Source organism: Spodoptera frugiperda, chromosome 3 (assembly GCF_023101765.2).
Source record: "Spodoptera frugiperda isolate SF20-4 chromosome 3, AGI-APGP_CSIRO_Sfru_2.0, whole genome shotgun sequence".
NCBI classification, from domain to species: domain Eukaryota; kingdom Metazoa; phylum Arthropoda; class Insecta; order Lepidoptera; family Noctuidae; genus Spodoptera; species Spodoptera frugiperda.
In genome coordinates this window covers 11530027-11554332 of record NC_064214.1, presented here as the reverse complement: position 1 = coordinate 11554332, position 24306 = coordinate 11530027, and the positions used below count along the sequence as shown (strand labels likewise).

The 24306-nt window shown below is 34.7% G+C and overlaps 2 protein-coding genes across 2 annotated transcripts in view; one reads left to right on the top strand and one right to left on the bottom strand.

Moving 5' to 3' along the window:
• The window catches only part of LOC118273822 (protein unc-13 homolog B), a 401044-nt gene that overhangs the window by 38724 nt on the left and 338014 nt on the right, over positions 1 to 24306 (top strand). The gene's annotated exons all lie outside the window — the stretch shown is intronic.
• The window catches only part of LOC118273823 (uncharacterized), a 103046-nt gene continuing 85764 nt past the window's right edge, over positions 7025 to 24306 (bottom strand). Inside the window, exon 6 of the transcript XR_007707654.1 lies at positions 7025 to 7038. The gene's annotated coding sequence lies outside the window, so the exon portion shown is untranslated. The remainder of the gene's footprint in view (positions 7039 to 24306) is intronic.

The window sequence follows — 24306 nt, the reverse complement described above, 5'->3', positions numbered from 1 at the left end:
GTCCACGAGGCGAGTTGATTAAATTTTGCCTTTAAGAGATTTTGTGTTAGAAACCTGTAGTACTTAATTGAAATCTATGGTATGTATTCAAAAAGGAAAGAAAAATAAAATAGGTAGTGCGGTCGTAAGAGTGATGTATGTTTGGGTTGATTAAATAGGATTGTGTATTTTGGTTTTATTAAAATTATTGAAAGTCGTATAATATAGTCGGGTTGAGATGAGAGACTAAAATTGAAAATAAATGTAAACTCGAAACTAGTAGAGCTTTTCTCCTTTAATTTACGTGAGTAAACCGTGATTTTTAGTTAATTTAGTATGCCTCACGATAATTATTATAATAATATAAATGTGTTGTGACAACATTCAACAATGTGGATTATAAAACGATATGGTAAACGGTGGCATTTCTAAACTGAAATCGCTGAACATTGTCTAAGACGCTGTATAACACTTACACATTTCTCGATTATATTAGTATGCTCAGCGCATCTTAGTCATAAAATAAACCCATAAGAACATAGTAAGGAGTGGGGAGTACAAAAACTTTATAGAATATCTGTTACCGTGTAATAATGGTTTAATTTCGCCCAGGCGAAGCGGTTATCCGTTATTGTTGGCAGGGAGCCATTAATTCCTACCCATATTACGAAAACTTCCTATGATACCACTTGTCTAATATTAAACCTAAACGACTTAAGCTTAAGGTTTATTTTTTGATGAGCGGTATTTGTGGCGACGCGACAGGGTGTGTTTTTTGATAGTTATTTTTGTCTGCTATTCTTTTTGTTTCAATTGAAGAATGATGTATTTTGTAAGTACCTTTAATTTTTACTTAAAACCTTCTTGTAGTACAGGTAGCAGCACATGAAGCTACCCCAGATGTCAAGTTTCTTTAATGGACTTTCAACTTTATTACAAATGTATATGGTTGATAATCTACTGAAGAAATAGGTAGCTTGATGTGCAGTGCCTTTACAATATACGTGCTAGGCAACCACTACTAATAAAACTCTAACTTGAATCAAATAAAAATAAAGTTATTTCTAACACCAACCTACTTTATTAACCAAAACATATAGTAGACGTATTTCATTTATATTCAAACAATTTACATAAACGCTTGTTCAATGGGAATAGGTAGAAATACTATAGAGCACTTGTTACGATCTTTGCCTACTTATTTGGCTTCCTTCACGTTCACACATCGAGTCATACACACGCTAATATGAATACTTCGTGTGGCCTTCTTAGAGCTATTTATACATCGTTACGCATAAACTACTTGTATTATTAGATTTTTTTTTCGAATTACTGACATTGGTAGTAATAGTAGAGAGCTTAGAATTGTGCTACTGTGACTATATAGTCGCACACTATTACTGGCTAAATGTAGGTGTCCTAGCGGACATAGCGGGTTTACCGGACCTCCGGCTCGGAAAGCAGGAGTAGGAACGGGGTGGTTTTTTAGTCAGTAAGAGTCTGACATTCCCTCTATCCTTGCCCAAGGCGGGAGCAGTCATTAGATGATTTTCCCCCATTAAAAAAATGTGTCACATTTAATATATCCATTTATGTCAAGCCATGTCTAATACGAAAACTATCAATTCTTATTAAACAACATTAACAACAGAAACAAATCTCACATTTCTAATGCTCTGGTAGGTCAATAACATTTACACTGCTTGAAAAAACCATTTATGGCTTAATTTAAACCACGTATTTGTTATCGTCTTGGCTGACAATATACGAAAAAAATGAGCGAAATAGGCCCAGTAGGTAAGCCAAAAAGTGCATTATTCTCTTTGAGCTAAATTGAACACTCTTTACAAATACGGCATTTACCACCCGCGCCGCATGTTTTTCATTCGTAACATTCTATTAACTACATATATCAACTCTGACAAATAAACTAAAAGACCGTAATAGAGACTTTTTGAATACAACATTAATTTTTCCTATAGACCACAGACCTCAAGCGCGTTCGAGGAAAAAAACTGAAATAATAAGTCAAGGTCGCACAAGTTAGACATCGGATCGGAGATAGAAAGATTAATTAAACATGGTTGCCTCCCCAATATAATTAATGTACAGTCAACAAAAGTAAAGCGTTCACAAAACTTGTAACTTTGGAGTGAAAGGGAACTTCTCCAAGGGAACCCTAAGTACATCAATCTTTTTAGGTTCTTGTGGTGATCGTACTTAGTATTCTAAATGGATTAATACAAGATAGGTAAATTCAAAGTAGAGTATATACAATATAGATGATGATGAGTACGAAAATTTAAATTTTTTTAGTCCGTCAGTTAGCTAATGAAAACATATTAGATTTATATTTTTTTATTTTGTCATATAAGATAAGACGAATCAAAGTTTAGGAGTGGGAGCAAAAACATACGCTTTTTTTGGAGCCATGTGCTCTCCAACTCCAACCAATGCGCTTTCGTTTCATAAAACAAACTTGTACTAAGGGTACTGTATACCATATTATGTTGACTGTACTTAATCTAATGATCGGTCGAAAAAGCTGATGTTCCGCGAAATAATTTTGTTTTAAATCATATTTTATTTGCTACATGATGAGCTTTTAATTTGGAACGTTTGTTTTTAATTGGTGGTAGATAAAGTTTGTTGTAGAATACGAGTATTATTACTGATATAACAAATGTAATTGTTATTAATTGGTTAGTAACAATTTAATTTGGCACACTGGGATTACTGAAAATTTATAACTAGCTTTTACCCACTACTAGTCTTTGTTATTTGCCATCCCTTACAATATTTATGAAAAAAAAGTAGATAAAGCGATAATGCAAACGAAATATACAAACGAAATGAAATGAATATGTACATATATAAGGTTTCTGTTGTATGTATCTGCACTGCAAACTAAAATAGTTAGCCATCTCTTCAGAGTTTAATTCAAAAGACGATCTATCTTAGTTTTTATCTCTCCAGTTTTAGAGTGCAACTTTTATTGCCTTCCTTGACTCGAGCGGAGATAACTAACTCCATTGCCTTAAGTTAGATTTCCGCCATTACTTATTTTATATTTCTAATGTTTGTGAAGGAAAAGCTAAAAGATACATATTTTTGTATTTTAGTTTAAAAATATTTGGTAGTATCGCGTTGATTCTCTGGAAAATTCTTATACTTTTATCTAGCTTCTACTAGCGGCTTCGCCCGCGTTATCGTGGGATAAAAATGGCTATGACATTCGGACGGACAGATAGACAGACAGACAGACAGACATGACGAATCTATATTCCGTTTTTTGCCATTTGTCTACGGAACCCTAAAGAGTGCCCTATCACCCAAGTCAGCTCATCCCCTGTCTGTATATCAAAAATAAAAATCCAGTAGTTTCAGCGTGATTGATTGACACACAAACAAACGAACTTTCACATTTATAAAATTGAATGGATTTTGATGAAATTTGGTGTACAAATAGGGTATGAGCAGACTTGGATAGGATGAGGACTTTTTATCCCACAGGATTGTGGACAAAGCCGATGACAGAAGCTAATATACACATTTTTGTGACTAGCAGGATTCATGATACGAAATCATGACACAATTTGATCTAAACCTTTCCAGAGAAAAACACAAAATATCTACAGGTTGTTATAAAAAACAACGGCCATCAAAAGTTTGCAACAAAACATTTTAATGTACAAAGTTTAAACACTGATTCCACCGTAATCATTCACAAATGTATTTTAATTCTGTTTAATGGCGTGAACTTCCAATGGGATTTGAAGCGGTCGACCGTATTTTAACTGTCACACTATAGACTGTTCACATTCCTGTAGTAATAAATATTTGTGGTACATTTTAATTGTACTTTTTTATTTAGAAGGTAATGTTGATTGGTTATTTAGGTAATGGGTAATTAGTGTGTACTTATGTGTTGTGTTGAATGTGATACCTATATTTTGGAATATAATTTGGTAGACTGCCTCGTTGGTTGAGTGGTCGCAAGTGCGACTGCCGAACAAGGGGTCTCGGGTTCAATTCCCGTGTCAGGCAAAGTATTACTGGGCTGTTTTCGGGTTTTCGAAAATTTCTCAGTAGTAGCAAGGAGTCTGGAATTGTGTCCAGTATATGGCAATAGGTTCACCCCCTATTACATGGGACTTATAACACAAATGGTGAAAAGTGGGTGTACATTGTATAATGGCATTACGTGTCGTAATGAGCACCTCTGCCTACCCCTTCGAGGATAAAAGGCGTGACGTTGCGTTGCGTAATTTGGTAGAGTAACAAGGATTGAAAAGGAATGTTACGATAGTTTGGACATGTAGAAAGGATGCATGAAAGCAGATTTAGTCTAGTATGAAAGAAATGAAATAAATAACTACTCCATGACCTTGTTCTTGTTTATATAATTCAACATTCTGTGATGTTGATAACAACATTAGACTAGAGAAGTATTGGAGTGTCGCCAGCCTCGTCATTTATTGCTAAGTTTATTTGTTAAGTAGTTGCGACAAACACCAAATACGGCGCCATTTTTTCTAGCCGTCAGATTTTCGAGAGATCAACATATACAATACAATATTATTATCGCGTGGGAGTTCACTGCTAGACCTCTTCTACATTATAGATGTTGTCATTATCTTCATGCTTTTTTTGAGGGGGTAAAATCATCCAATGTCTTCTGCCACCTAGGGTGAGTCGAGAGGGAGTGTCAGACTCTTACTGACTAAAACCACTAGTTCCTACTCCTGCTCTTCGAGCTGGAACCCCGGTGACACGTTTAGCAGTCCGCAGCTTCGGGTCGGCATCAGCTCTACTGGGTAAAGATGGGGATCTTTGGTGGTCTGACGGCTCTTTGAGGTGTGCGCGGAACGCAACGTGCCATACGCACGATTCTGGTTCTGGAGGAGCGGCGAGCTACTCTTGCTCGCCGTCCGCAGACGTCATCTTCATGCTTGGATTATGGGTTATGGATTGGAGACCGCAGTTACCGTACAGTAGTCGCATTTACGTATTTCTGCATAACTTCTACTGCTTGCTAACATTGTACATAAGTTTGAGCTTGCCTGCCGTGATCAAAAAGGTTGTAACAACCTAACAAAAAACAGTATAGTTGCTAGAAAAACCATGAAAATTATACGACTATAATTAAAATAATCACACTGACTGACATATTTTCGCTACTCAAGTTAATGATAAATAAATCAATGTACACAATTTTAAATAAATTAACCGTGCCTTATTATTTTAAATTTAGTGGCCTATTTTCATGCACTACACCTATTTGTATTACGTGATCCGTTTTCTGAATCATTTCACTACTAAACTAGCTTTGGTTAATAACTGGTGAACACGCAACGTTGGGCTATTTTCGGTACTATTTTTTTAACATGATTATTAATCAGACCTATTTTCTAAACCTCTTTTAGCGCCTTTAGCATGGATTTATAGAAGTTGTGTTTAAATTATTGGATAAACGTAAATAATACTTGAATTATGTAAAGCGTTTACTTCGGTTTAATTTAAAGGAACATTTGCTTTGGAAAATTACGCCTTTAAACTTAGAATAAAGATTTCATTCTTGACGTTGGTGCACGCTACTCATGAGGTACTCGAAAGTAGTAGAGCTTTTCTCAATGTAGTTTAGTATGTATGTATGTATGTGAAATGGAACCTTCATCTAAATTTTGAAACAGATGTCTTCAATCGTTTTGTACGATTTCTTTGCATTACCATTAAATGCTAAATTGCTTGAAAAACAAGCTATTTTTTAAAACGTTTTTAATTTAAATAAACTTAATTCTATAAGATTCGTACGTTAATTTAACCTTACCGTAGCTGTCATATCAAAATCAACATTATGGCAGTCGTCATCACAAGAAAATTAATTAGCTACTTTAGCAATAAATACTTAAGGTTTAATATGCTATAATCCTGTATACGACCCATACTTAAATATACGTGCCTGTAATAAAAATTAGTACTGTCACATTTAATTTGTTATTGCATTCTATATCTTCAACCTTTTATGTCCCTTAGCATAATGTTTACAGTCGAAGACCTTTTGTCTTTAGAAAAATGTACGGATAACAAGTAAAATAAATAATTATTACAGTGGCAGCATTAATAAGAGAAATAACAATCAGATTATACGTAATTTTAAAAAACCAAGGAGCTTTATCGAACTTCTAGTAGATAAATGTACTTTTGGTTAGACTATTCTACTCGTAATATGTGGCACGCTTTTAGTGTACAATTTGACTGCATGATTGGTGCAGTGGCTGAGCAACTGACTGTAGTGCAACGTGTAACGGGTTCGCCGCTCGGAGCAACTCTTTTTGTTTTCCACAAATTGTTTCGGGTCTTGGTGTCATATAAATGGGAATTAGTATGTTTGTAAACGCACCCACGACGCAGGGGAAAATCCTAGTTTGAGGCAAAGTTAAAAAAAGACACACACAATTTACCTTTAGATTACCAAACAATTCAGAAAAATAATAACTATATGGTTGTCTGAGTATCGAATAATGCAGATGAACTCATAACCACAAGACCATTAAGATACGAGTATTCATGTTTAAACATTGAATGTTTATTTTTTAAATTCAACCTCGTTTTTAAACCGTAGGTAATTTGGATGTTATGAATAAATAATGAGAGCTGCCTAAATGCCTAGTTGTTTCAGTTGTAGAACGTTTATGAATATAACCTGTTAAATTATCGTTGATTGCTTATAATAACAGGTATAAGTAGCACTGTTATATTATGCTGTCTGAGTATTGATTCGAACTAATTTTTCCTAGAAACTTTTTGAATATTGTGGTTAGAATGTCTTAATTTTCCTTATTCAAAGGTGGTATTGGGTGTTTCTTCAAAAAACTTTAACTTTATTTAACAAATCATTAAGCATCGTGGTAGCTTATTATCATCCTTATTTTTATTGGATTGGTTGAGAGCAGTGACACGGCTTAATTTATTGAAACCAAATTTTGTGTTTCAATCAGAATTATTAACTTTCGGTTGAGGATAATGACGCCGTCAAGTTTCAGTGATTTTTTTGGACAATCGCATATTAAGTGTTTCAGTTTTTAACTGTGTACAAAATTCTGAGTGCATTATCTTGTTGCAATCAAAATTTTATAGTGCAATTACCAGTTTATTTTCGGTGAGAATAAAGCAACAAAGGTGGTTCAAAGTTAACTCGGTTTCGGGAAATTGCAGTGTAAATAAATGTAGGTCGCATTGTTATTAGAATTTAAGTCTAATTTTGTTAATTCTCATGTTAACATAATACTTGTATACATTTGTAGTTTTGTAGTAATGACTCAATTTAGTTCACATTGACTTTGATTTTTAACATTTTGAGATTAAGAAGTGAACAGAAGCTATTCTCATTCCTATATTTTCATAGCTTAAAGTTCAAATTTCCTTGTACGCTATCAATTTGAATATAGAAAATTATTTTTATAGTATTTTACATCCTCGACAGGGATAACAATCTCTTAGTCTTAATTAAAAATAGTATTATTATTAAAACGTAACAAAACTACGCGACAGATAGAACTGCAAAGTAATCACAAAAAGTGTTGCATTGTCTTGCAGCGCTTTATTCGCTGTAAAAAGTGTCGCTTGAAAAATAACAGCGCTGTAATAACATTGCTAACAGCGCTGCAAGTTAATTCCTTCGTTACTTGTAACCCGTATTGTCTGTGCTTCTAATTTAGTTGGCAGCTCTACACAAATTGCTTGCAGATTGTTACAGGTCGCAAATTAATTTGTTTTTATTTTTTTAGCTCATGTTTGTTGCTATTGTTTGTACATTGATCTCTGTTAAAGATTAAGTAGTGGTAATTAGATCAACACCACACCATGTTTTAGACTGAATTAGACTACTTATATCATTAGAACTTAAAACGGGATGTTTACCATGTTTATTTGTATCTATGAGTTTTCGATATTTCGGCACTGTTGCAAGTGCCAGAATCACGGATGAATGGACGAAGACATCAATAATGATGGTAAATATCCCGTCTCAAGACCATGACCATGTCAGTTTAAAAACTTATATCAATTAGACTATGTTTCTACTTCTAAAAATGATAATATCCAGTAATATAGTGATTTACGCAGCAATTTTCACTTCTCTAAAAAACCCACCCTTGGACAATAAAGTTCTTTGCACGAAGTTAAATAAAAAAATCTATTTCTGACTAATGTCTTCTTGAAACAAACTAGAGAGTCAATAAAGCTACATTTCATGGTAGTGTTTATAGGAGCCCAGGAGTCTAGCAGACTGTCAATGACATAAAATCTTAATGTTGTGTACTCAGCTTTATATTTGGCCCACTAACAGCTGAGTGTCTGTAATTTGTCCTCGTTTATTACTTATAAAATGAAATATTGGAATGGGAACGTTGAGATATTACTTATTTTGTGAGAATATCGAAAGTTAGTATGATTCATATTGTATTTTCTTCTTTTGGTATTTGGTTGGTTAATGAGATCATCAAGTTAATGTTGACAAATGAAAATCTGAAAATAAGTGATCCACATTCTAATGCGTAATGATATAACAGAATAATGGACAGTATTTATAATTGTATCACATGACGATCTGCGGACTATCTAGCGTGTTTACTGAGGCTCCGGCTTGAAAAACAGGAGTAGGAACGGGGTGGTTTTTAGTCAGTAACACTCTGTTTCGCCTCATCTGACACTTCAAATAAAACAAAATAATTACATGACAATATTTGGATACCAAAGATTAGAATATGGACTAACCCCCGAGTGATCAACACTCTAGGTTTCATACAATACGAGATAAAAGCCATAGAACTCCAAAATTTCCATCTTTCTTAGTTCTCAACCTGTTTACAAGCGACAGTAGTTCGTATTTATAGTTTATTCCTTTTAGTACTTTGTATAAATCCTAGAACATTCTCGGATGTTCCATGAAAATTTGTGGTAATGGATTATAAACGACTTCAGTCTCTTCTGACCCATTTAACAAATAAATATTTTACGAGATTTATTGTTGTATACGTTCCTTCTGAGAATCAGTTTTAACATTTAACGATGTTTCGCCATTGTTACTTGACAATAAAAGGGATATAAAATGGTTTAAGTGTAAAGTAAAAATTGTGGAGCGTTGAATTTGAGTTTGTTGCTGTAATGGTATAGTGGAAGAGCTGACTGTTGTTTAGTATCGCAACATTTTATTATCAACATCTTGTTGGTCATGATTTTAAAATTGTATTTAAATACTGACGTATGATAAAAGCTTATAATATGATCACTGAGATATATTGTTGTGTGTGTGTTTGTGTGTCATTAGTATAAGAGCGTACATGAATGCCTGCAATTAAAAAAGAAAATCAAATTTGTCTTAATTAGTGTAAAAGTTCTCATACAATTCTGTTCTAAATGTAATTATTTTCATTTAATGTCAATAAGATGATTGAAAATATTACTTTTGTTTTTACAAAAATAATGTCAAAAACTTTCAAATCAATTTAAACTTTAACAGCAAAACAATAAGCTTCAAAATCTTTAGTCACGACAAAAAGGACATAAAAGACAGCCCTACCATCTAACTCTACTATAGTTTACACGTAGTCTATATCCATCAGCCGTCAGATTAAGGTTCACATTCGTTCACCTCGTTAAAGTAATTGTACCGACATTACTAACTGGGCCCAATATTACCTTCCATCTGTCTTCTGCGGTTTTTTGTTACGTCTTTGTAAAGGAGCTTGTGTACTATACTTGTTGTTTGTGTCATAAATATATCAGCTTCGCATGGGTGCAATAGTGATATATTATGCATGTATTATACATAAAAACTTTCCTCCTGATTCATAATATCGCATCATAATCCGTTGCGTAGTTTTAAAGATTTAAACATACAAAGGGACATAGGGACAGAGAAAGCGACCTTGTTTTATACTATGTAGTGATATAGCTACTCCCGCGCCTGTTTCACCCGTTCTGCTTAGCCTTATTGGTCGTAGCGTGGTGTTTTATAGTCTATAACCTATAGTTTATAACCTAACCTAACCTCAATAAACGGACTATGCAGTACAAAAACAATTATTGAAATTGGAACGGAACAAACCACCAAAGTAACACTGGGTAGACCCACTGATAGTTTAAAAGTCGGAGCCACAAGGACTAAACAAAATTATATTAAAACCTAAATAGATACCTATGTACTCCTCTTTTTTGGAAAGTCGGTTAAACAAACAGGCTAAAATTTAACGCCATATTTCCAATACGTATGTAGGACTAAAGTCAGTCTGTAATATTCTTATACTACAACCAAATGGATAGAATTTTCGAGGCAATCTTCTTGGAAACTGTCCAAACGAATACGATTACAATATCCGACGATGAATACTACGGATATGTCCTTAGACAAACAAAATGATCAGAAATCGTTCCGAGTAGAATTTTCGCACAGATGATTTTCCTGTTATGTTCCACTGTTCAATACAATTTTCTTATATCATTACATCATTAGCCTATAAGTGGCCACTGCTGACCAAAGCCTCTTCTCACACGGAGATGGTTTTGAGCATTAATCACCACGCTTGCTCAATGTGGGTTGGCGATTTCAAACTTATAATTAGTAATTAAGCCCAGGTTTCCTCATGATATTTTCCTTCACCATTTATCAGTGATGTCTAAATAATCTTAGAAAGTACATATAATTCGGAAAAAGTCACATTGGTACTTGCTGTTGGTAGGTTTCGAGCTTGCACTCTCGGGAAGCGGTCGTCTTAAACCTCTGGACCACCACGACACTCATATCATTACATTTTATCTTTTCACAAAAATCACAACATAATAAAGATTTGTTGGGATGGGAGAGACAATTAAACAAACGAACAAACACGATTTTAAATATAAGATAAATATTATAAACTACTAACTTCTGTCAGCGATTTCACCCGCGTTCTCTTGGGAGTTTTAAAGAATCAGGTTTATCAGAGAACGCTTGCTGCTCGTAAATCTCTATGCTTGGCAGGTGGGCTGGAGATTTCAGTTTTAAAGTATCAGGTTTCTCAGAGAACGCTAGCTGCCGGGTCTCTGTTTATATGTAGTCACTTAGTCGGCTCTTATAACACCCGCAGAAAGAATAGTGATAAATACTTTCCACTCCACTGTCATCACACAGCACATTAAATAAACATGCGAAATTGATCGCCAAATGTACGATACGAATTTATTTTACTGCCAAACTCATGGTGACTAAAGTATCACGAAAAGTGCACAAAATCCTTGGCTTCCACAAAAATGGTCGTCGATTTATCACTGTACTAAAACTTTAAGTACAAATGAACCTTTTTAAGTACACCCTCAATTTGTTATTAGGCGTTTTAAATTGTCCTTTTCACCCTACCACTTACACACATACATTAACAACCTGTGTGGGTTCAATGCTGGGTAAAACAGGGGTTCAAGTTTGGCAAGCAGGTTACAGATTCTGGTTTAAAAGGTTCTTGTTTAGAGAAAAGCAATGGTGTCCGCTAGACTATGACCATTTTTTATGAATGAGAGGTTTATCACAAACACCCCCTTTGGCAGGTTCAGGGATTGCAATTTGAAAGAATCAAGTTTATAAGAGAGCGCTGCTGTCAGGTATCTGTTAAATAATAATATGTAGTTCCTTAAGCAGCTCTTATGACAGCCGCGGGAAAACAAATTTTAATGTTTGTTTATCTGTCGTTAAATGGTGATCACAAAATATATGTATGATTTGGATTTATTTCAAAGTTATGTATTAAAAAAAATGTTGTATTTCTAGTTTAAGCACAAATTGACCGTCAATATGTTATTAGTCGTTTAAAATTGTCCCTTTCACCCGTCCAGTAACATAGGTCCGTATATATGGGATCAGTAAATCTTCGCTGAGCCGTTTAGACGTTTCTTCAAGCGTAACAAAATCGATAGTTCTGTGATGTGAACAGTTGAACACACGACGATCTGCACTCGTAGTAGTATGATATTTTTATGTGAATATTTATTGTTTGAGTGTGTGTTTGTGATATATTAGGAATAAACTACATACTTTGGGAATAGTGAAGTAAATAGTTTACTTGTTAACTTAATGGTAAACCTATTAAATGTTGGTTTCGTATCATGACAACCGATAAAGCTTTGTCAATATTTTCCAAGTTCTAATGTAAACTTTCTTACCTACTAAACAACGCGAAGATATTTAAAGTTATATGTTTAAGTGGAAAACCTTAATTATACTTTACCCAACCCAGTTATACAACCCAATTTATCAAGCTCAGTCACCCTCCCCTTAAAATAAAACTAAATATCTTTAGCACCATCAATATAAAGGGAGACGGATATAAATGCTCACGAAATGTGTGTTTCCGAACCTTTTCCTATATACATACAAATATATGTATGTATGTCCGTATGTGACTGAGTTATACTGCGTAGGTACGATTAAGAAGTTGATTTACTGAATACAAAATGTTTGGGGAAAACGCTTCAGCAGTCCTCACAATTTTTTGCTCGTGTAAGCAAAGATAAATGGTCTGAATATTCAATATGGAGTTTATAAAGCGTAATGAGGAAATATCTAGTCTTTAAAATGATTTGGACAAGATCATACAATGCCTAGTTTTGTGATTATTATTCTGATACTAATTAAAGTCTAATATTTCAAAGTTCTCTCTAGGATAACGATTTTAGTTTATTTATTGATTGACAACAGATTGACTGCTGCCAATTTTTGTTTATTCCAGGCCATATAGCACGTGTAAATTCAATTTTTAGAAGTTAGATTTTTAAGGCGTAGGTCAATTTTCGTCATCAGGTCGTTTTTTGATTTTTGAATCTCAGCTTTGAAATTCTCATAAAAACATACGTCGTTTCACGTTTGTGTAATGTAATAATTAAATGATCCTTGTAACATAATCGATTAGGAACAAGTATTAAAATATTCACCAACTGCCTTCCCTTTAAGAGAATTAGAGACGTGTTCATCCCCATGCCTCTGAACGCATTTAAACCTGCACCTGGTCTAAGTCTGGTCATACAATCAGATAATGTGATCCCGGGCAGAGAAAGTCAAGTATCTGCCACGGCTTTAATGGGACGTAGTGAAGAAATTTCGTACCCCGGATCAGTTATTGCAGACCACTATTGTAATATTCAAACACAGCACTACTTCCCATTGAAGCCGTGGCAGATACTTTTAAAGCTCCTTGTATAGAGTAAAGATATCGATGAATAGTTAAGATTTTTTCTTAAGTTGTGAGTGCATGTATGTCACCTGGGCTCAGTACTATAATATGTGAATCAAACAAAGAATTATGCCGCGCAGAAATTAAACTTATGACACGTTACACTGCAGCCAACTCGAGGGACTCGTCAAGCTAAAACCCCTTTACACGAGCCAGCATACACTATTCATAATATTAATTTCCATATTATTATAATTGTATGCCACACCACGAACATTGCAAGTGCATATCATAACAGCGAGTAATTACTCGCAGTGGCGCTATTATTATTTTAGTATTAATTAACCTAATAGACCAAACTCACTTACTTGACCCGTTGGCCTGTTACTGAGATGTTATAATAGGATGTAATATTACGTGCATATTTTAGACAGTGTTTTAAAAGAGAGATATCCAGGATATGGCAATAGGCTCACCCCCTGTTACATGGGACTTTAACACAAAATGGTGAAAAGTGGGTGTACATTGTATAGCGGCATTACGTGCCGTAATGTGTACGTCTGCCTACTCCTTCGGGGATAAAAGGTGTGTAAAGTTGTGTGTGTGTTTTAAAAGAGTAAAGGGAAATAGAAGTCTCGTTTGTTGTTAAACACATCACATATCACACTTTAAAGGTACCGCTCCAACCCAGAAATGAACTTGTCATTTTGAACATAATATATTTCATAACGTCAATTCAGAAAGGCTGCAAAAAACAATATGAAAACGCTTTAAGCGCTCTGTCAGCGTGCAGACAGCGCGCTTAAAGCATTTTCATATTGTTTTCAAAGCAAAAAAATTACGTGTCGCAACCGTGTAGTATCCGTGTCGTTTATGTATGCGACCCTTAGGCTTACTGTCTACGTAAGCTGCATTTCAAGAACAAACTTTCGTCAATTGACGCTCGTACAATTTTTTATTTTATAAGTGACTAAACTTATCAGGGTTTCATTGACTGCCAATAGAAAACTATTGAAGGCAAATCCTCCGCTAACGTCGATCACCGGTGACCACCACGGCGTTCAATGTGTTAACTTAGCTTCTCAATTTTATTGTCACCAATCTGTATAGCACGTATCAAAATATTAAAAATACATTTACGTTTATCCCGTTACAGGGCCTTATGGGAACAGCAAGGGGGAATTCAAAGTCTAAGCACGTAGCTTATTGTTGAATGTCTCGTGAAAACCTTAGCTATACATGTATAGGGGTAATTTTGTATACAGTATGGCAATATAAATGTACATTAGCTATAAGAACCGTTATACAATAAAGGTAATGTCAACTTTCTTGCCAGTGGCAGTAAGGTTTCAATTGATTTGGTAGTTGAAACACAACAAGCATGCAAAAGGTAGATGGATTTATGAAGTGCGTTTGGAGATGCCTACAGATCCAGAATCTTTAGTATTTTTTTAAATAGCTATGTGTTAGGTTATGTTCATAAGGCCAGCGCGTGACATTAGACTTTACATGTGAACGCTCTAAATAAAATTCTTGTAAAATGCATGTAGTTGTAAACGTGCATTATCAAAACGTGCTTAACGCTTACCATATGAACATAGTCTTATTCTTCTTAAAATAAACTCAAGTCGTTTGTCCCCGATTTTTAGCATTAGGTTCGACCTTAATCACAATCGAACTTCTAAAATAATTGGCAGGAAAATATATTTATTTCTCTGAACACTCTGTATTCCTGTGAGGGAAAGAGCGAATAAGTTATTGTTATGTTTATTCAAGCATTGTAAATAATGCTTCCACGTTATCTTAATAGAGTTGACATTTCCGCAAGTGTATTGTGAGAAATAAATATTTCTATTTTTATGTCAAGTTACAAGTTATAAAATAGAACTAATATCTATTTTATGTAATGTATCTTCAAGTTCTTTGAAAATGTATCTCTTATTAGGTCCTTTATACCACGGTTCTACTGTAGTGATACCACGGCCTCACAGAAACCCGACGTGAAACAACGGTTGCGTTGTGTTTGCCACGTGATTAAGGTTACTCGAAATTTTCCCCCTAAAATGCCATTAACTTCTCTATTTAATAACATTATCTTTTTAAAACTAAATCGTGTATACAAAATGAAATATTATATAAACTTACTTTAACAAATTATTTCACAATATTCAAATCAAATAAATGTTTTCAATAAAACCTTTTGAATGGTCGTTAAAGTAAACGGATTTTCCTTCACCTTAAGTAATTTCGATAGAATAAGGATAAGAGATTTTATTATCCATAAATCTATATGTTTCCTTCGTAAAAAATGTTGAAGGTAATTTATTACTGTCATTGTGAATCTGTAAAGAGACGTGGGTTACGATTTATGAAACGTCATACGTTAAAATACAAGTTAGAAGTAAAGGAAGCCACAATTCGGTACCGATATTTAAGTTGAGCAAAAATATTGTAGACTTATTATTTTGTTTTATTTATTTCTGATACTTGGTTTAATATTTAATTGTAAAAAAAATCATTTAAAAATATTAAAAAGCTGTATCTCAACGGTAGCGGGAGAAATCCAGCTAGGCTTAGCGTAATACGCGCCATGTCCAAAAGTACTGTCTTCTACATCAAGCTTATTGACTTAATTATTATGTTGTCAGCTTACACACCGGCGCGGAATGCTACTCATGAATATGAGCCTCTAGTATGGCTTGAAACTAGTCGAGTTCCTCGTCAAACAGTTACGTGAGTAAGCCGAAAAACATAACAATTAATGCCTGATATCGAATTCATCTCGTACTAATAAGTACTTACCACATCTAAAAATAAAATAACCATTAATAAAACACAGCCTCATACTTTTCCTTCTGTATAATAATAATAATTCTTGTCAGAATAACATCCCATATCATTTCATCGCGAGAAGGCTTCAACTTACTTATCTAATATTACAAAGTAAACCACTTAAGTTATGCTCGTATGTGGCTCATCCCATTATTTAACTTAATACACACTTAATGTAATGATAGCTCTAATTAGCTTAACTTGTTATTATATTTTTGGCTTTGGTATATGTACGAGTGTATTATGGATGATATTTTACTTCGAAACATTCGTTAGTTTTGTGGTTTACTGAACTTATGCTAGTAGATTTGGTTTTCGGGTTAGATAGTGCTATCCATAGAGTGTGAACGTTTATAGAATTATACATGATATGTATGGTAGGTGAAAAGTTGGTACTACTTTTTGTGCGTACTTTTGGAGATTGAAAGTCGTGATTTTATACTGTTGGTTAATTCCGACAGTGTCACCTATGAAATTCTGACTGAAAGGTTCAAAAGCTTTGGAGCCTAAAACACGTCACCTGCAGGGTAAGAAATGTAATATTAGGTAAATATGCACAAAATAAATATAATTTTTAATTCTTAATAATTTGTTTGGTAAAAGTTAGAAACGGCAGTTTCGATCAATGCTATGTAGAGCAATGAAAATTATTAGAAAAAGCCAAACGCATCCACAGTAACGTAGCATAGCACATCTGTGGTGGAAATGTACTCTAAAACTTTCGGCAAACAAATGTTTGACGCAAAGTTCGCCGTGCAAACAAATGCCTGTGCATTGTTTAATCCAGTAAATGGCTTCATGCTTCAGGAAAATGTTCAGGTGTCGACATCATGGCGTGCAAATTATTAATAGAAAACTCCTCAAAAAGGGAAATGAATGTTTGAAAAAAATCGTGTTAAATTACCTGACCATACTGCCATAAAATTTTAGACTCTAATTCTATCAAGCACAGTCCACTTTTCATTGCAACTAAAATTATTTTATGATGTTTAAAACGTTCTTGTTATTTGAAGTTAAGCCTATGCTACATGGTTTGAAGGTTGATGTTTGCGTGTGCTGAAAAAGTCGTATGTAACCCTTGTAATGACCCGGGTCGTTTGCAAGCCCGGCTTTTTATAAATCCGCTGTGTTGTGGTTTGACGCGGCCATTCGAGGGGTTGTTAGGGGGGAGGGGGTGAAGAGGACTTGGAAATGTTGCTATTCTATACTTTCTGTTATTAATGCTAGTTTTGTGCCATCGAGTTGTCATTTCATATTGAGGTGAGGTTAAGTGGGTGAATATGTATTGAATGGATTTGCTATCACTTATAGGGACTTTGGCATTTTTTTTCGAAAACCCACAGAAAAGCTTATAAAGAACTTGGTATAAGTTACCTATAACTTAGTTGCAAGTGTGTCTGATACGCTTTTTTAAGTGGGAGTATCAATAAGATAGAAAAATATCACTATAACAAAAAAATAATGTCACATTACCGCTAAAACTATATCCTTTAAAATTACATATTATTATTTTTGTTCATGTTCAACACCAACCTTCACGAACACACCATGAGTGCTATTGTCACAGTTATCAGTAGGTGATATCAATAATTTATGAGCACTTTAAATGTAAAATTAAAACCCCATTAACCATAATAGCTTTTGTATCGAAAATAATCGGAATAATAGCAAAGTTGTGTGAGAGCTTAGCTTTGGCACGAATCGACCGGAGTGATACCATATAATCGATCAGAGTGAAACAACGTTTGCGTTATGTGTCGCCGTGTGAATGAGGTTACCGGAGGCCCAATTCCTTCCCAATCCCCGATTCCCCAACAACCCTTAAATTTCTAACCCACATGTTATGTCTCTGGTGTTTTGGGTGTCCATGGGCGGCGGTTTTTGCTTACCATCAGGTTGATGTTCGTGGTCGTTTACCAGTTGATACCATAAAAAAAACAATCTTCTTAACCTCCAAATCTTCAATGCTCAAATATCAAGAACCAAAAGGCCAGAAACGCTTTGTATCTCTTTGTGCCTCTGGGCGGCGCCACTTACCATCAAGTGATCCGTCTACCATAAAAACGGTAACATAGGAAATTCATTACGTTTTGATTTAAATGTATATTTTTAGTTTCTGTGTGCGTGTTTGAGTGTAAATTGTACAAGGTTGTGTGCTATCAGATTAAATGTTTTATTTGTTACATTTTATATTATTGCATTTTATAATTAAATGGACGGTTTATATTTTCTTTTGTTGCTGCTTAGGTCTATAAATAGTTGCTCTATAAATGTGAGTATAAAATAAGAATTGAGGACAGTTGGACTGATGTAGTTTTATTTTTATGTCAGGTCAGGATATTATAAATAGCGTTTACCAATAAATAGACTCGATTTGTTTGAGTTCAGACTAATAACGAGACGATATGTCGACTTTCAATGACAGATAAGAAAAAGAAAGGATGGATGAAAAGAAAAATACGAAAGAAGTATACAGAGCGGCTATAAATAGGACCATCAGTAGAGGGTGCTCTAGACGGACATATATCGACCAGATTGACGACATATTAAAGAAGGGCCAAATTAAAAGTACCCTTAACCGACGAGCATGCATGAAAAGACTGATGACTGTTGATGCAGCGAAAAAGGTGTGTACGAATCGTAGCAATTGGCATTCCATAGTCTGCCAATCGTCATGGGACAGGCGTGAGCTTATGTATGTAAAACCGAAATACGAGATACTCTAAATAGAGAAAAACATATAAAAAATATTTTTTATCTCAATTCATTTTGCTAAACTAGATTTAGTCTGGCAATAAAAGTTGGCAGAAGCAAGCGAGTCTCCCAGTGACTAGAACAGGTGCAGCAAATTCTAAAAGTTTCCCGACTTATAAAACTTACAAATCAGTTACTCAAGTTGCCTGTGTGAGTTATGTTGTTAATCTAGACCTTGTTGCACACTATACTATGTGGCTCACCGCCGTACTCAGAGTTATTTAATGGTTACTTAACCCAGAAATTGTTTTCGATACAAAATCGTTACTAAGAAATAATTTAAGTAATCATTAAATGTGTTTGAGTGCGGCAGTTAGACTGTTTAATGTAGTAAACACTTTTTCTCTTGTGGTTTTTGTAATAGGTACAAAAACATTCAGAAGGTTTTATAATAACTAACTACATATTTGACCCATGTTTTCTTCATCATCATATCAGTCAATAGACGTCCACTGTGGAATATAGGCCTCCCCCAATGACTTTCAGATAGACCGGTTCGAAGAGAACTGAATCCAGCGGCTTCTTACGACCTTAATCAGGTCGTCTGTCCCATTTGTGGGTGGACGTCCTACGCTGCGCTTGCTGGTACGCGGCTTCCACTCGAGAACCTTTCTGCACTAGGCAGCAGCCGTCCGTTCTCCGCGTAGTCACCAAAAAATATAATGGCATAGTTGCTATAATATGAGAGTATTCAGTATCCAAAGAGTCTTGGCTTGTCTATCTACAATATTAAAGAAAATATCTCTATGCAATGACCTTCATCTGAATTCAATTTAAGTTACAAATGATTTATGAAAATAGCAACTGAAATAAACCTGATTTATGAGCAAAAAAAAATAACACTATTAAATAACCTAAACCGCTTATTTATAACCTAAACATAAGTAGGGTCATATTTTAGGGCTGTCGAGCCATAAGTGAAATGCGGGCGTCGATCAGCGGCCACTAGTGGGCGTAGGATACTCATCTCTGTTATTGACATCCATAATAATAAACAATGCCTTTTGAAATTGACCTTTGTTTGTATTAGCATAAGAACCTTAAAGGTCTATTATTAGTATTTGTGGGAAGGAGACTTGGGATTTTAGGTTAAAACAATGGTCATTATGGATGGTCTAGAATACAAGAACGTTGTTTCATTTAGTACTGGTGAAGGAAGGAGGGTTTCTATTGAACTTTTTTTGTTGAGGGGGGAAGTCGTCCAATGCCTTCTCCCGGCTTGAGCGAGGCGAGAGGGAGTGTCAGACAAACTACCCTGTCCCACTCCTGGTTTTCAAGCCGGCGCCACGGTCACCCGCTAGGCAGTCCGGTATGTTTTAAGTTAGTTTAGATTTTAAGATGGACTCTATTACGAGTATTGTTAGAACTGTGTAACTAGCACATTCAGTACATTAACTTTCCATTCTTCAAAAGTATGCATGTCTTTCAATGTCATGCATTTATCACTGACAGGCGCTTCATCTTCGAAATGACGTTATATGGGAGAAAAGTTAAGACACGAGTGTTCTGGACACTTAAATATTAATACAATGACTGACAGTAGTTCTATTTAATTTGTATATAGTATAGTAATTCATTATCATCAACATCACTTTTTTAGTCAGTCCAGTATAATAGGCCCAATAGGTTTACCCCTTATTACATGGGACTTATAATTCAAACGGTGAAAAGTGGGTGTACATTATACAGCAGCATTACGTGCCATAATGAGCACCTCTGCCTACTCCTTTAGAGATAAAAGGCGTGACAATATAACAACTAACGCTTAAAGAGTGCACTGTATCTCTATTTGCAAATTTTCTTGTCCAAATTGGGCAGGTATCCAACCTGACGTGGTAGTAACAGTTTTCGTATCATACCACTTAACGGCTTACCACTCGGTGCAGTTGGAGTGCTACCAAATGTTTCATGTTGCTATCTTTGGCATTGCATTCTAACTGGATTATAGTAGGCATTATTGTACGCAAATTGTTCAAGGGATCTTTTTTGCAAAAAGTGTATCGGTTTGTATGAAAATATACAAAGTTTTGTAATTAGATACAAAACTGGTAGTGATGTGTCTAAAAAGAACGTAGTGGGGAATAAGATAAAGTTTAATTTTGCTTGACTAAAGTCCTATGTCTTCTAGATGGGACAGAGTGTCCACAGAGGTCTTCCATCTTGATCGGTCTTGAGCTTCTAGCTACACCTCGGTCCACGTCATTCTGATGTTTACCGCTTTTGCTATCGAAGTACGACGCTAGGTTTGCCGAGGACGGACCACACTTTCTGTTAAACCTACTACTACCCAAAAAATATAACAGAGAGTCCTCAAAATTACTAGTTTCAGTAAAAAAATGACTCATTCTGTCATGAATCACCGTATCGTCTATTACTGTTGGATTTCATGTAAATAACATGGTGCAACTTATTGATGACTAATGTTTACATAGTTGTACTATATCAGTTCAGAATTACAAAATGTTGCACCAACATTATTCTTTAAGTGACAATAAATAACATGAATTATCTGATAGATACATTGTATTTTTTTATCATATTGGATATCAGAAACGTGGACACGAATCACAATTAATACCATACATTGAAAAGTTCGATCTACCATCTATCTCTACCAGGTCTATCACGGTAAAATAGTCGTGATACGAATATTCCACAGTTATGTAAATATTTTTACAACGCCATGTTTATTATACAATGGCTTCAGTAATATCATTATGCTTCGTACGTGGTGCACACAACGCTTGTATACATTGCTATCGAGCGCTAGTGTTGGCCTGGCACACACCAAGTTACACATAACCAGTTTATCATGGCCTCGCTTTGTATAATCTTTCCGCATATACAGCAGTCAGTTTATACTGGTTTTGCATAGTTTGATGTAAAGCTGTGTGTTGAATGCATACTAAATGAATTAATTTTCAACAGGATATTCTATTAGCTTTCCTATATGATTACAATATTGTGATTGTAATTTTGTTTGCTTTATTAGTGTTTGTAGTTGATTTTGTTTGGACTATGTTATGTCGTAGTTGGTATAATAAATTAGTAGTTCATTAAACTATACAAAATGGCAAATGTTTGATTACAATGCTGCTTGTAGCAGACGTTTTATACACATTATGATAAATGTTTTGACTCTGACTACTTTTTTTAATTCATATTTATTCTAACTAACACATTTTATTAACGTTTAGAATTATAGAAAAATCAACAACAGATACATATTGAAATATCGAACGCTTTTTGAGGAAGCTGAAAAGTCAACTAGCTAAAGTGGCGACCAAAATTCTCTGAACAGCTTACACGAGCAGAATATTTTGCATGAGACTTTGTGTATAGAATGAATTCTTCAGAAATTGTAATGGTTGAGGAAAGCCATGTGATTTTTAAGTTAGTAAATAGCCTTCATATAACTTCTCGTTGTATTTTATTGGACTTTGTCTTACTATTAGCAAAAAGTTTAATAAAATTGTAACATAAATGGTGGAAAAAACTCGTGTACCTCAGACTCAGATCACGCTGCGGATGACTTAGCTTTTTACTGGAGCTCCGGCGCGTATCAGGAGTAGGAACGGGGTAATTTTAAATCTGTAAGAGTCAGACACGCTTTCTCGCCTCACTCAAGGCGGGAGACGCCACTGGATGATTTTTTCCCTCAAAAAGAAACTTTCTCTTAAAGGATCAAAAGATGTTACGTCTAAAACAATTCTATACAATATCAATGACTATAAATAACCTTCCCTTAAAATAAGCGAAACATTATTTGAAATTGTGGTTATATATGTAATGAGTAAACAATAAGCAATCAAAGGCTTTATTTATAGTTGACCAGCATTGCATGTGGGTGTAATAGCGAATAGAGGCTAATTTCCCAGTAGGTGCACGGATGAAACAATTTATATTTAGATTGGAATAACTGGATTACTTGCGGTCGAAACTCTGCGTTGGTGTTAATTTTGAAAAGCATAACAAGGATGTTACTGTAATTCATTGGGTTATCAATAGGATAGATGTTATTATAATACTATTAATGTTACCAGCTGGGTGAGCTGATATCAAACGTCAACGTCACGGGTTTGATTTCCGCGTCAGGCAAAATGTTTTATTGGATCTTTTAAAATGTACTAATAAAAATCTATTTCGTAGACAATATATACAGATAGGCTCACAGGAGTTGCAGCGGTATGGGAGGCTGTGGCGGGCTTGTCCCAAAAAACAAATATATATACAGATGGAACTTTACTTACCTGGCTTCTACCTCCTGTTCTAGGATTATAAATAGTCAGGAGTAGGTAATATCGTATCAAAATAACGTGATTTCCTTTGGACAAAAGCAAGGTATAATACAATAAAACCTTATACTACAATACAATGGATCCCTTGGACTGCCGACCAAAATAGAAGGTCCAGATTTCAGCCTCAGAATTATATGTTACACACGCGTTATATAATGTTCCTATGTGATTGTTCTGTGAGGTCATTGAACTCGATCTGTATCGCAACCTACATTGTTTCATGCAAGCTCATCATAATATATTTTGTAACTTGTATTATGACTATAAAGATATAGATTTTAGGAAACTGTAACACTATTTTAATAAAAGCTGTTGTGGAATATAAATAATTAGCTTCTGCCAGCGGCTTAGACCCAGCCCCTTGGGATAAAAAGTATCTTATAATATGATATTCCAAACCATAACCTACCCTGTTCTGATTTCATCCCGATCCCTTCAGCTGTTTTGACGTGATTGAGTAACGAACATACACACAATATCACAAACATTTGGATTTATAATATTAGGAAGACAAATCGTTATTATTAGGTATACTTAAGTTTCATCCTGATGACAAATTAAAAGAAAGATTACTATACTACTATTAAAACTAGCTTTCAGTATATCACTTTGTTTGCATAGTCAAAGGTATTCGGTTGCCTAGAATCACCTCCAAGTAAAAAGTAAAAGAAATGTAAGCAAACACACTATCCGACTCGTAATGTTTTGGTGGATTATGGTGTCATTAAATTATATTTGCTTCACAAGTCTTTCCATTAAATGAATATATACTCACTACTCATTAACATTGTAGTAACAATGGTTAATTCTGTATCATATTTGCAAGTAACATATACACACATCAACAGCCTGTAAGTAGACCAAAGACCTTTTCTCGCACGGAAAAGGTTTGAGCATTAATCACTACGCTTACTCAATGCGGGTTGACGATTTCAGACTTATTATTAGAACTTATAAGCCCGGGTTTCCTCACAATGATTTACTTTACCATTTGTCAATAGTGTCTAAATAATCTTAGAAAGTATATATAACTCGGAAAAATCACATTGGTACTTTGCCGTTGGTAGGTTTTGATCCCGCACCCTCATGAATGAGAAGAGGACATCTTAAACCCCCCACGGGTTACCACGAAACCATTTTTTTTTTCTCAAATAAACCCATCTTTAACTGTAGTCAATTAAAAAAAATAAGATAAAAGGCTGATTTCTTGTTATTTATACGGTCCAAATAAAATTATGATT